The sequence below is a fragment of the Pseudophryne corroboree genome, chromosome 8 (assembly GCF_028390025.1).
Source record: "Pseudophryne corroboree isolate aPseCor3 chromosome 8, aPseCor3.hap2, whole genome shotgun sequence".
Classification (NCBI taxonomy): Eukaryota; Metazoa; Chordata; class Amphibia; order Anura; family Myobatrachidae; genus Pseudophryne; species Pseudophryne corroboree.
In genome coordinates this window covers 34367940-34383482 of record NC_086451.1, presented here as the reverse complement: position 1 = coordinate 34383482, position 15543 = coordinate 34367940, and the positions used below count along the sequence as shown (strand labels likewise).

The window sequence follows — 15543 nt, the reverse complement described above, 5'->3', positions numbered from 1 at the left end:
AGGATGAGAGCATAAATTGGAAATGGAGAAAGTCTGCCTTAGAGCGTGATTTCCTCCAGTATCGCTCAGCATTACGTGAGCATTTTTGTAGGTGTCTGGTGCATTTGGTGTGCCAGGGTTGAGGTGTTGATCTGCGAGGGTGAATAGTAGTTGGTGGAGCAACAGAGTCAAGAGCAGAAGTAAGAGATGCATTGTATTTGGCTTGCTCAGGGCATGTGAGAGAGAGAGAAGAGGAGAGACAAGTGAGTCGAACAGGGAGGAAAGGAATGTGGTGTCAATAGCCTCAATGTTACACTTAGTGATGGTAGCCTTAGGAGGGAGAGATGGGGAAGCAGAGATAGATAAGTTGAAAGAGAGCAGGTGGTGGTCAGAGAAGGGAAAAGGGGAATTGGAGAAATCTGAAATATCGCAGCGGTGAGTGAAAACCTGATCCAGTGAGCTCCCGTTCACATAGGAGGGTGAGGTGGTCCACTGGGAGAGACCAAGTGAAGAGGTGAGGTTAAGGAGTCTAGAGGTAGGTGATTTTGTGGGGTTATCGATAGGGATGTTGAAATCACCTAGAATAATGGAGGGAATGTCAGAAGAGAGGAAGTGAGGTAGCCAGGAAGGAAAGTTGTCGAGTAATTTGGAGGAAATGCCAGGTGGACGGTAAATGACAGCAACTCGAAGATTAGTAGGTTGGTAGAGGCGTATTGCATGGACCTCAAATGTAGAGAATGTAAGGGATGGTTCTGGAGGTATAAGTTGGTATGTGTAGCTAGAGGGTAAGAGGATCCCAACGCCACCACCATGGCGACCCCCGGGTCGGGGTGTGTGTGAGAATGTGAGAATTAGGTCGACATCACTTAGGTCAACGGTCATTAAGTCGACCACTATTGGTCGACATATATTAGGTCAACAGGGTCACTAGGTCGAAATGGTCATTAGGTTGACATGTACTAAATCGATAGTTCAAAAGGTCGACATGAGTTTTTCACTTTTTGTTTTCTCAATTTTTGGACTTTTTCATACTTTACGATCCACGTGGACTACGATTGGGAATAGTATCCTGTGCCAAGCGCAGCGGTAGCAGAGCGAGACAACTTGCCCGAAGTATGGCGTGCAAAGCGAGCCATGCGAGGGGACACGGTGCCCTAATTGGGGTTCCCGGTCACTTTACGAAGAAAACACCAAAAAAAGTTAAAAAAAAACTCATGTCGACCTTTTGACTGGTCGACCTAGTGACCCTGTCGACCTAATGCATGTCGACCAATACTGGTCGACCTAATGACTGTCGACCTAAGTTGTGTCGACCCAACGACCAATACCCAGTCTATTGCAGCATTGTATTACACTGTATTACAGTACAGTGTGTTCTATATTGTAGCATTGTATTACAGTATGGTGTAGTCTGTATTGTAGCATTTATATTACACTGTATAATAGTATGGTGCATTCTATATTGTAGCATTATATAACACTATATTATAGTATGGTGTGTTATGTATTGTAGCATTATATTATACTGTATTATAGTATGGTGTAGTCTGTATTGTAGCATTATATTACACTGTATTATAGTATGGTGTGTTATGTATTGTAGCATTGTATTATACTGTATTATAGTATGGTGTAGTCTGTATTGTAGCATTGTATTATACTGTATTATAGTATGGTGTAGTCTGTATTGTAGCATTATATTACACTGTATTATAGTATGGTGTGTTATGTATTGTAGCATTGTATTACACTGTATTATAGTATGGTGTATTCTATATTGTAGCATTATATTACACTGTATTATAGTATGGTGTGTTATGTATTGTAGCATTGTATTATACTGTATTATAGTATGGTGTAGTCTGTATTGTAGCATTATATTACACTGTATTATAGTATGGTGTGTTATGTATTGTAGCATTGTATTATACTGTATTATAGTATGGTGTATTCTATATTGTAGCATTATATTACACTGTATTATAGTATGGTGTGTTATGTATTGTAGCATTGTATTATACTGTATTATAGTATGGTGTAGTCTGTATTGTAGCATTATATTACACTGTATTCTATTATGATGTATTCTATATTGTAGCATTGCATTACACTGTATTACAGTATGCTGTATTCTATATTGTAGCATTGCATTACACTGTATTGCAGTATGATGTATTCTATATTGTAGCATTGCATTACACTGTATTACAGTATGGTGTATTCTATATTGTAGCATTGCATTACACTGTATTACAGTATGCTGTATTCTATATTGTAGCATTGCATTACACTGTATTACAGTATGGTGTATTCTATATTGTAGCATTGCATTACACTGTATTATAGTATGGTGTGTTATGTATTGTAGCATTGTATTATACTGTATTATAGTATGGTGTATTCTATATTGTAGCATTATATTACACTGTATTATAGTATGGTGTGTTATGTATTGTAGCATTGTATTATACTGTATTATAGTATGGTGTATTCTATATTGTAGCATTATATTACACTGTATTATAGTATGGTGTGTTATGTATTGTAGCATTGTATTACACTGTATTACAGTATGGTGTAGTCTGTATTGTAGCATTATATTACACTGTATTCTATTATGATGTATTCTATATTGTAGCATTATATTACACTGTATTATAGTATGGTGCATTCTATATTGTAGCATTGTATTATACTGTATTGTAGTATGATGTATTCTATATTGTAGCATTATATTACACTGTATTCTATTATGATGTATTCTATATTGTAGCATTATATTACACTGTATTGTAGTATGATGTATTCTATATTGTAGCATTGCATTACACTGTATTACAGTATGGTGTATTCTATATTGTAGCATTGCATTACACTGTATTACAGTATGGTGTATTCTATATTGTAGCATTGCATTACACTGTATTACAGTATGGTGTATTCTATATTGTAGCATTATATTACACTGTATTACAGTATAGTGTATTCTATATTGTAGCATTGCATTACACTGTATTACAGTATGGTGTATTCTATATTGTAGCATTGCATTACACTGTATTGTAGTATGATGTATTCTATATTGTAGCATTGCATTACACTGTATTACAGTATGGTGTATTCTATATTGTAGCATTGCATTACACTGTATTACAGTATGCTGTATTCTATATTGTAGCATTGCATTACACTGTATTACAGTATGGTGTATTCTATATTGTAGCATTATATTACACTGTATTACAGTATAGTGTATTCTATATTGTAGCATTGCATTACACTGTATTACAGTATGGTGTATTCTATATTGTAGCATTGCATTACACTGTATTGTAGTATGATGTATTCTATATTGTAGCACTGCATTACACTGTATTACAGTATGGTGTATTCTATATTGTAGCATTGCAATACACTGTATTGTAGTATGATGTATTCTATATTGTAGCATTGCATTACACTGTATTACAGTATGGTGTATTCTATATTGTAGCATTGCATTACACTGTATTACAGTATGCTGTATTCTATATTGTAGCATTGCATTACACTGTATTACAGTATGGTGTATTCTATATTGTAGCATTATATTACACTGTATTACAGTATAGTGTATTCTATATTGTAGCATTGCATTACACTGTATTACAGTATGGTGTATTCTATATTGTAGCATTGCATTACACTGTATTGTAGTATGATGTATTCTATATTGTAGCACTGCATTACACTGTATTACAGTATGGTGTATTCAATATTGTAGCATTGCATTACACTGTATAGTAGTATGATGTATTCTATATTGTAGCATTGCATTACACTGTATTACAGTATGGTGTATTCTATATTGTAGCATTGCATTACACTGTATTGTAGTATGATGTATTCTATATTGTAGCATTGCATTACACTGTATTATAGTATGGTGTATTCTATATTGTAGCATTGCATTACACTGTATTACAGTATGATGTATTCTATATTGTAGCATTGCATTACACTGTATTATAGTATGCTGTATTCTGTATTGTAGCATTGCATTACACTGTATTGTAGTATGATGTATTCTATATTGTAGCTGTTAGGTTCCTGGTGCTCAGAACAAGGGAGATGTTATGAAGTGAGTCCAGAGCACCAGGACGTAACGCTGGGAAAGGGGAATGGAAAGGGAATAGCCCCTGGCGCCCTATCTCCGTTGTCTCGCCCGTGCTGTCAGTACACTCTTGCGAGACTATGGTTGCTTGAGCCCATGGCAGCCGCGTTTGAAGGGCGGATTACGTCTGCCCAACTTCGATGCCCCCTCAGGTCTTAATGAGAAACAAAGAGTGTACCGAGACAGGGTGATAACAAGGGGCCCTCTAACTGAAACAACCAAAGCCAGGGGCTACTAACTAGCCTAAAACTAAATGTATGCGCGGCTTGCCGCCAAAGGAAAAGAACAACAAAGGAAATGCTGACCACACGCCGACACAATACTTTTTGTGTACCGGCAGTGACAGCATAAGCAGAACCCTCTGCAAAACACCAGTGACAGAAATAATAACGGAATACAGCGGCCTAGGCCGACGGACGCGGCAGAGCCGCTACTCACGGAACCGGTACGAATACTGGCAAACGGACAGGAACTCCCAATGCTGCTGACACAGACTCTCAGAACTGGAGGACAGGCAGAATCCCAAACGACAGACCGGTGGACACCAAGAAGTCAGAAACTTGACCAGGCACAGGCAAAGCCACTGGACCTCAGGACAGGAACGCCTCACGGCAGGACACGGGATCAGACACAGGAATCGACACAGGGACTGACACAGGAATCGACACAGGAAGCAGCTCGACTGACACTGCTACACAGGAGCTCAGGAACAAGCTCAGAACTCAAGCAGACTGGAAACCTAGAAATATCACCAGCATCTGTGAATAGCACTGAGCCAGCATATAACAGAGAGGCCTAATTAATAATCTCATGCAGCTGCCCTGTTGCATGACTCCAAACTGACAAGATGCAATTAGCAGCCAGGTGAGGCTGAACACATGGGAACAAGCTGCAATTACACAGACTCACCAGCGGCAGCAACCAAGAGTACTCTTAAACAGAGCAACTGGAAATCCTGGCCTGCGAAACAACTTATAAAAATAAAATAGGAATGAACCACTACCTGTGGTTCATAACAGTATCCCCTCCTTAAGGGTGAGTTCCGAGCACCCCATGACACCCACGGGGAACATGAACAAAAGAATAACATAAAATACCTCACTGACATGCAAAACAGGAATGAGCCACAGCCGTGGCTCATAACAGTAACCCCCCCCCCCCCTCCTTGAGGAGGGGTCAAAGGACCCCAAAATACAGACTATCCAAAACAAGGGATACAAAAAAAAACCTGACACACTGGTCTAACAGACACGAAAACAGAAACAAGCTGCAACCACAGCTTGTAACAGTGCCCTCCCCCTGACGGTGGCCACTGGACACAAGATAAGGAAAAAAAATCTTTTTTTTTTTTTTATATCAAGGCAAGAGTCAAAAATTATTTATTTTTCTTCTTCTTTTTACAAAGCTCTTTAGGTCTGACCAAGGTAATTCCCCAAACATTGTCTGAACTGATGGTATCACCCAGCAAGGCTGCGTTCAAATCAGAGACAGGTTTCTTACCCTTGGGAGCTGAACTTTCTGGCAAAGTACTTTTATTAGAAGAAGAAGTCAGAAAAGCACATCCTGCAGTCAAAACAACGGGCTGGGACTCTTGTGCCGAGTTTACAGTATTTGGTGGACTCTCAGCAGACAAGACGGGTGACTTAGAGGAACCTGAACCAATTTCTTTGGAATAGAGATGAGCGGGTTCGGTTCCTCGGAATCCGAACCCGCCCGAACTTCATGTTTTTTTACACGGGTCCGAGCGACTCGGATCTTCCCGCCTTGCTCGGTTAACCCGAGCGCGCCCGAACGTCATCATCCCGCTGTCGGATTCTCGCGAGGCTCGGATTCTATCGCGAGACTCGGATTCTATATAAGGAGCCGCGCGTCGCCGCCATTTTTACACGTGCATTGAGATTGATAGGGAGAGGACGTGGCTGGCGTCCTCTCCGTTTATAGAGAGTGAGACTAGAGTAGAGAGAGACACAGTAGTAATTTTGGGGAGCATTAGGAGGAGTACTTTAGGAGGAGTACTACTACTTGCTGAAGTGATAGATAGATAGTGTGACTGTATAATGTATATCTGACTTGTGGGGGAGACACTGACAGTGGGGAGCAGTTAGAGTCTGAGAGCAGGACTAAGGAGTACATATAACGTACAGTGCACACTTTTGCTGCCAGAGTGCCACACTGCCATTGTGACCACACTGACCACCAGTATAATATATATTGTGATTGTCTGCTTAGGAGTACTACTTGCAAGTTGCTGATAGTGTGACCAGTGACCTGACCACCAGTTTATAATAATCACCACCAGTTTAATATATATAATATATATATATAATTGTATATAATATATATATAATATTGTATACCACCTACCCGTGGTTTTTTTTTTCTTTCTTCTTGATACATACTACTATAGTAGCTTACTGTAGCAGTCTGCGGTGCTGCTGAGCTGACAGTGTCCAGCAGGTCCGTCATCAGTCATTACATAATAAATATATATTATATACCTGTCCGGCTGCAGTACTAGTGATATTATATATATATATATATTGATTTCATCTCATTATCATCCAGTCTATATTAGCAACAGACACAGTACGGTAGTCCACGGCTGTAGCTACCTCTGTGTCGGCAGTCGCTGGTCCATCCATAATTGTATACCACCTACCCTTGGTTTTTTTTTTTTCTTTCTTCTTGATACATACTACTATAGTAGCTTACTGTAGCAGTCTGCGGTGCTGCTGAGCTGACAGTGTCCAGCAGGTCCGTCATCAGTCATTAGTACATAATAAATATATATTATATACCTGTCCGGCTGCAGTACTAGTGTGATATTATATATATATATATTGATTTCATCTCATTATCATCCAGTCTATATTAGCAGCAGACACAGTACGGTAGTCCACGGCTGTAGCTACCTCTGTGTCGGCAGTTGCTGGTCCATCCATAATTGTATACCACCTACCCGTGGTTTTTTTTTTTTCTTTCTTCTTGATACATACTACTATAGTAGCTTACTGTAGCAGTCTGCGGTGCTGCTGAGCTGACAGTGTCCAGCAGGTCCGTCATCAGTCATTAGTACATAATAAATATATATTATATACCTGTCCGGCTGCAGTACTAGTGTGATATTATATATATATATATATTGATTTCATCTCATTATCATCCAGTCTATATTAGCAGCAGACACAGTACGGTAGTCCACGGCTGTAGCTACCTCTGTGTCGGCAGTCGCTGGTCCATCCATAATTGTATACCACCTACCCGTGTTTTTTTTTTTTCTTTCTTCTTGATACATACTACTATAGTAGCTTACTGTAGCAGTCTGCAGTGCTGCTGAGCTGACAGTGTCCAGCAGGTCCGTCATCAGTCATTAGTACATAATAAATATATATTATATACCTGTCCGGCTGCAGTACTAGTGTGATATTATATATATATATATATATTGATTTCATCTCATTATCATCCAGTCTATATTAGCAGCAGACACAGTATGGTAGTCCACGGCTGTAGCTACCTCTGTGTCGGCAGTCGCTGGTCCATCCATAATTGTATACCACCTACCCGTGGTTTTTTTTTTCTTTCTTCTTGATACATACTACTATAGTAGCTTACTGTAGCAGTCTGCGGTGCTGCTGAGCTGACAGTGTCCAGCAGGTCCGTCATCAGTCATTAGTACATAATAAATATATATTATATACCTGTCCGGCTGCAGTACTAGTGTGATATTATATATATATATATTGATTTCATCTCATTATCATCCAGTCTATATTAGCAGCAGACACAGTACGGTAGTCCACGGCTGTAGCTACCTCTGTGTCGGCAGTCGCTGGTCCATCCATAATTGTATACCACCTACCCGTGGTTTTTTTTTTTCTTTCTTCTTGATACATACTACTATAGTAGCTTACTGTAGCAGTCTGCGGTGCTGCTGAGCTGACAGTGTCCAGCAGGTCCGTCATCAGTCATTAGTACATAATAAATATATATTATATACCTGTCCGGCTGCAGTACTAGTGATATTATATATATATATATTGATTTCATCTCATTATCATCCAGTCTATATTAGCAGCAGACACAGTACGGTAGTCCACGGCTGTAGCTACCTCTGTGTCTTTTAGTTGTGCCTATTAAAATATGGAGAACAAAAATGTTGAGGTTCCAAAATTAGGGAAAGATCAAGATCCACTTCCACCTCGTGCTGAAGCTGCTGCCACTAGTCATGGCCGAGACGATGAAATGCCAGCAACGTCGTCTGCCAAGGCCGATGCCCAATGTCATAGTACAGAGCATGTAAAATCCAAAACACCAAATATCAGTAAAAAAAGGACTCCAAAATCTAAAATAAAATTGTCGGAGGAGAAGCGTAAACTTGCCAATATGCCATTTACCACACGGAGTGGCAAGGAACGGCTGAGGCCCTGGCCTATGTTCATGGCTAGTGGTTCAGCTTCACATGAGGATGGAAGCACTCAGCCTCTCGCTAGAAAACTGAAAAGACTCAAGCTGGCAAAAGCACCGCAAAGAACTGTGCGTTCTTCCAAATCCCAAATCCACAAGGAGAGTCCAATTGTGTCGGTTGCGATGCCTGACCTTCCCAACACTGGACGTGAAGAGCATGCGCCTTCCACCATTTGCACGCCCCCTGCAAGTGCTGGAAGGAGCACCCGCAGTCCAGTTCCTGATAGTCAGATTGAAGATGTCAGTGTTGAAGTACACCAGGATGAGGAGGATATGGGTGTTGCTGGCGCTGGGGAGGAAATTGACAAGGAGGATTCTGATGGTGAGGTGGTTTGTTTAAGTCAGGCACCCGGGGAGACACCTGTTGTCCGTGGGAGGAATAGGGCCGTTGACATGCCTGGTGAAAATACCAAAAAAATCAGCTCTTCGGTGTGGAAGTATTTCACCAGAAATGCGGACAACATTTGTCAAGCCGTGTGTTGCCTTTGTCAAGCTGTAATAAGTAGGGGTAAGGACGTTAACCACCTCGGAACATCCTCCCTTATACGTCACCTGCAGCGCATTCATAATAAGTCAGTGACAAGTTCAAAAACTTTGGGCGACAGCGGAAGCAGTCCACTGACCAGTAAATCCCTTCCTCTTGTAACCAAGCTCACGCAAACCACCCCACCAACTCCCTCAGTGTCAATTTCCTCCTTCCCCAGGAATGCCAATAGTCCTGCAGGCCATGTCACTGGCAATTCTGACGAGTCCTCTCCTGCCTGGGATTCCTCCGATGCATCCTTGCGTGTAACGCCTACTGCTGCTGGCGCTGCTGTTGTTGCTGCTGGGAGTCGATGGTCATCCCAGAGGGGAAGTCGTACTCGTAAGACCACTTTTACTACTTCCACCAAGCAATTGACTGTCCAACAGTCCTTTGCGAGGAAGATGAAATATCACAGCAGTCATCCTGCTGCAAAGCGGATAACTGAGGCCTTGGCATCCTGGGTGGTAAGAAACGTGGTTCCGGTATCCATCATTACTGCAGAGCCAACTAGAGACTTGTTGGAGGTACTGTGTCCCCGGTACCAAATACCATCTAGGTTCCATTTCTCTAGGCAGGCGATACCGAAAATGTACACAGACCTCAGAAAAAGAGTCACCAGTGTCCTAAAAAATGCAGCTGTACCCAATGTCCACTTAACCACGGACATGTGGACAAGTGGAGCAGGGCAGGGTCAGGACTATATGACTGTGACAGCCCACTGGGTAGATGTATGGACTCCCGCCGCAAGAACAGCAGCGGCGGCACCAGTAGCAGCATCTCGCAAACGCCAACTCTTTCCTAGGCAGGCTACGCTTTGTATCACCGGTTTCCAGAATACGCACACAGCTGAAAACCTCTTACGGCAACTGAGGAAGATCATCGCGGAATGGCTTACCCCAATTGGACTCTCCTGTGGATTTGTGGCATCGGACAACGCCAGCAATATTGTGTGTGCATTAAATATGGGCAAATTCCAGCACGTCCCATGTTTTGCACATACCTTGAATTTGGTGGTGCAGAATTTTTTAAAAAACGAGAGGGGCGTGCAAGAGATGCTGTCGGTGGCCAGAAGAATTGCGGGACACTTTCGGCGTACAGGCACCACGTACAGAAAACTGGAGCACCACCAAAAACGCCTGAACCTGCCCTGCCATCATCTGAAGCAAGAAGTGGTAACGAGGTGGAATTCAACCCTCTATATGCTTCAGAGGTTGGAGGAGCAGCAAAAGGCCATTCAAGCCTATACAATTGAGCACGATATAGGAGGTGGAATGTACCTGTCTCAAGCGCAGTGGAGAATGATTTCAACGTTGTGCAAGGTTCTGCAACCTTTTGAACTTGCCACACGTGAAGTCAGTTCAGACACTGCCAGCCTGAGTCAGGTCATTCCCCTCATCAGGCTTTTGCAGAAGAAGCTGGAGGCATTGAAGGAGGAGCTAAAAGGGAGCGATTCCGCTAGGCATGTGGGACTTGTGGATGCAGCCCTTAATTCGCTTAACAAGGATTCACGGGTTGTCAATCTGTTGAAATCAGAGCACTACATTTTGGCCACCGTGCTCGATCCTAGATTTAAAACCTACCTTGGATCTCTCTTTCCGGCAGACACAAGTCTGCTGGGGTTCAAAGACCTGCTGGTGACAAAATTGTCAAGTCAAGCGGAACGCGACCTGTCAACATCTCCTCCTTCACATTCTCCCGCAACTGGGGGTGCGAGGAAAAGGCTCAGAATTCCGAGCCCACCCGCTGGCGGTGATGCAGGGCTGTCTGGAGCGACTGCTGATGCTGACATCTGGTCCGGACTGAAGGACCTGACAACGATTACGGACATGTCGTCTACTGTCACTGCATATGATTCTGTCACCATTGAAAGAATGGTGGAGGATTATATGAGTGACCGCATCCAAGTAGGCACGTCAGACAGTCCGTACTTATACTGGCAGGAAAAAGAGGCAATTTGGAGGCCCTTGCACAAACTGGCTTTATTCTACCTAAGTTGCCCTCCCACAAGTGTGTACTCCGAAAGAGTGTTTAGTGCCGCCGCTCACCTTGTCAGCAATCGGCGTACGAGGTTACTTCCAGAAAATGTGGAGAAGATGATGTTCATTAAAATGAATTATAATCAATTCCTCCGTGGAGACATTGACCAGCAGCAATTGCCTCCACAAAGTACACAGGGAGCTGAGATGGTGGATTCCAGTGGGGACGAATTGATAATCTGTGAGGAGCGGGATGTACACGGTGATATATCGGAGGATGATGATGAGGTGGACATCTTGCCTCTGTAGAGCCAGTTTGTGCAAGGAGAGATTAATTGCTTCTTTTTCGGTGGGGGTCCAAACCAACCCGTCATTTCAGTCACAGTCGTGTGGCAGACCCTGTCACTGAAATGATGGGTTGGTTAAAGTGTGCATGTCCTGTTTATACAACATAAGGGTGGGTGGGAGGGCCCAAGGACAATTCCATCTTGCACCTCTTTTTTCTTTCATTTTTATTTGCGTCATGTGCTGTTTGGGGAGTGTTTTTTGGAAGGGCCATCCTGCGTGACACTGCAGTGCCACTCCTAGATGGGCCCGGTGTTTGTGTCGGCCACTAGGGTCGCTTATCTTACTCACACAGCTACCTCATTGCGCCTCTTTTTTTCTTTGCGTCATGTGCTGTTTGGGGAGTGTTTTTTGGAAGGGCCATCCTGCGTGACACTGCAGTGCCACTCCTAGATGGGCCCGGTGTTTGTGTCGGCCACTAGGGTCGCTTATCTTACTCACACAGCTACCTCATTGCGCCTCTTTTTTTCTTTGCGTCATGTGCTGTTTGGGGAGTGTTTTTTGGAAGGGCCATCCTGCGTGACACTGCAGTGCCACTCCTAGATGGGCCCGGTGTTTGTGTCGGCCACTAGGGTCGCTTAGCTTAGTCATCCAGCGACCTCGGTGCAAATTTTAGGACTAAAAATAATATTGTGAGGTGTGAGGTATTCAGAATAGACTGAAAATGAGTGGAAATTATGGATTTTGAGGTTAATAATACTTTGGGATCAAAATGACCCCCAAATTCTATGATTTAAGCTGTTTTTTAGTGTTTTTTGAAAAAAACACCCGAATCCAAAACACACCCGAATCCGACAAAAAAAATTCGGTGAGGTTTTGCCAAAACGCGGTCGAACCCAAAACACGGCCGCGGAACCGAACCCAAAACCAAAACACAAAACCCGAAAAATTTCAAGTGCACATCTCTACTTTGGAACCATATCTTTTAATAATTGCATCACTGAATGCTGGGGGATCCTGAAGAATGGGATCTTCAGCTTTCATTAGGCTGGTCGCCCACTCAAAAGGCTCTCCTCTAAAAGAATAAATCAGATAAAGCACAAGGTTCTCTGAAGTGATGCCCAGAAATGGTCTAGACAACATAATAATGTAATAGTGTTTGTAAAGCGCCAGAAATTAGGCTAAGTCCCCATCAAAGATTATGGATGTTGAGATATCAGAGTCAGGATCTGTTTCCTTCCCATCTGACTGACTGGAGTGCTTTGCTAGGACCTGGTCACTATTGACCTTACTCGAGGCTGAGACTCTCTGAACCCCACCCGGGGCAGTGACTTTCTGAACCCCACCCGGGGCAGTGACTTTCTGAACCCCACTCGGGGCAGTGGCCTCCGGGAACCCCGCTGGGGCAGTGGCCTCTGGGAACCCCGCTGGGGCAGTGGCCTCCGGGAACCCCGCTGGGGCAGTGGCCTCCGGGAACCCCGCTGGGGCAGTGGCCTCCGGGAACCCCGCTGGGGTCAGCACCTCGGATTCTTTTACTGGGGCCGAGCCGTCGGCCTCCCCCACTGGGACCGAGCCATCGGCCTCCCTCTCTGAGTCGATAATTATTGAAACTTCTCCCGGGACTATGACTTCCGGGACTTTTGCTGAAGCTATAACCTTCAGCACCTCCACTAATGCTACGCCTCTTAAGTTCTTTCTTGGGGAAGCGACCTCTAGACCCTTCTTAGAGGCTGCGTCTCTCGAGACCCCACTTGGGGATATTACTTCAAATATCCCTTCTGGGGTTTTGCTTCTCGAGTTCTCTTCTAGCACTATGCTTTTAGATACCCTTTCTGGGGTTACGCTCTTCAAGTCCCTACCTGGGGTAACAGCTTCTGAGACCCCTTCTGGTATGGAAACCTGAGCTATAATATTTGATGTCCCTCTATAAGCTAGAGCATCGGGTACTGCTCCAGCGCTCTGGGCATCGGATACCGTTCCAGCACTCTGGGCATCGGGCACCGCTCCAGCACTCTGGGCATCGGGCACCGCTCCAGCACTCTGGGCATCGGGCACCGCACCAGCACTCTGGGCATCGGGCACCGCACCAAGATCCTGAGCATCGGGCACCACTCCAGGACCCTGGGCAACGGGCACCACTCCAGGAACCAGGGCAACGGGCACCACTCCAGGAACCAGGGCAACGGGCACCACTCCAGGAACCTGGGCATCGGGCACCACTCCAGGGGCTTGCAACTCTGCTTCAACAGGAACCTCAAGAGAGGAGAGAAACATTCTCTTTTGATTCCTGAATCTATAATGGGGCTCCCTTGCCCAAGGACCCCAATTATAGGACAGAGAGCTTTTTAGTGTGGGTTGTGTGACAAGTACCTCTGCCACAGTAGAGACAGGAGTAGGTCTTGTATCCTGACTCAACTTGGCCAGAGGGCAAGACTCGTCACCACACTTTGGCTTGCGCAACTCACAGGTCTGCAGATAGTGGCCTAAACCCCCACAATATAGGCACAAGTTTAAGTTTCTGCAACGCAGACGCTCCTCTTCTGAGAGCCTGGGCCGCAGAAAACTTTTAAACCTTTTCTCTTCAATTAAACCAGAGGACTCTCTTGTCACCATGTGAACAAGAGTCTCTTTAGAGATAGATGTACTCTCAACGACTTCTGGCAAGATGAGCAAGATTTTAGTCAGAAGGTTTTGCAGTTGCTTTAGGGATTGCTGCAAAACTTCTAGTCGCTCTGGTCTCAAAGCACTGAAAGCAGAGTTCAGGGCTGCGAGAGATGCCTGCAGGGCTTGCATAGTAGACATAGGAGGATTTCAAACTAGACAAGACAAGACTAGACAAGACAAGACAAGATTTTTTTTTATTTTTTTTAACCAGACAAGACAGGATTCTTAAACTAGACAAGACAAGACTGGATTTTTAATCACCGGATTGGATTCTGCACACAGGATTCTAGACAGGACTGGATTCTAAACACCGGACTGGATTCTGCAAACTGAATTCTAGACAGGACTGGATTCTAAACACCGGACTGGATTCTGCAAACTGAATTCTAGACAGGACTGGATTCTAAACACCGGACTGGATTCTTGACTAGACACTGGACTGGGCCAAAAAAGAAAAAGTTTTATTTCTTTTTTGTGGTATGGCTGGTGATAATGTTAGGTTCCTGGTGCTCAGAACAAGGGAGATGTTATGAAGTGAGTCCAGAGCACCAGGACGTAACGCTGGGAAAGGGGAATGGAAAGGGAATAGCCCCTGGCGCCCTATCTCCGTTGTCTCGCCCGTGCTGTCAGTACACTCTTGCGAGACTATGGTTGCTTGAGCCCATGGCAGCCGCGTTTGAAGGGCGGATTACGTCTGCCCAACTTCAATGCCCCCTCAGGTCTTAATGAGAAACAAAGAGTGTACCGAGACAGGGTGATAACAAGGGGCCCTCTAACTGAAACAACCAAAGCCAGGGGCTACTAACTAGCCTAAAACTAAATGTATGCGCGGCTTGCCGCCAAAGGAAAAGAACAACAAAGGAAATGCTGACCACACGCCTACACAATACTTTTTGTGTACCGGCGGTGACAGCATAAGCAGAACCCTCTGCAAAATACCAGTGACAGAAATAATAACGGAATACAGCGGCCTAGGCCGACGGACGCGGCAGAGCCGCTACTCACGGAACCGGTACGAATACTGGCAAACGGACAGGAACTCCCAATGCTGCTGACACAGACTCTCAGAACTGGAGGACAGGCAGAATCCCAAACGACAGACCGGTGGACACCAAGAAGCCAGAAACTTGACCAGGCACAGGCAAAGCCACTGGACCTCAGGACAGGAACGCCTCACGGCAGGACACGGGATCAGACACAGGAATCGACACAGGGACTGACACAGGAATGGACACAGGAAGCAGCTCGACTGACACTGCTACACAGGAGCTCAGGAACAAGCTCAGAACTCAAGCAGACTGGAAACCTAGAAATATCACCAGCGTCTGTGAATAGCACTGAGCCAGCATATAACAGAGAGGCCTAATTAATAATCTCATGCAGCTGCCCTGTTGCATGACTCCAAACTGACAAGATGCAATTAGCAGCCAGGTGAGGCTGAACACATGGGAACAAGCTGCAATTACACAGACTCACCAGCGGCAGCAACCAAG

General features: G+C 44.4%; 1 protein-coding gene across 1 annotated transcript in view; it reads left to right on the top strand.

Moving 5' to 3' along the window:
• Nucleotides 1-15543, top strand: part of LOC134948316 (ectonucleoside triphosphate diphosphohydrolase 8-like) — an 89746-nt gene that overhangs the window by 16724 nt on the left and 57479 nt on the right. The gene's annotated exons all lie outside the window — the stretch shown is intronic.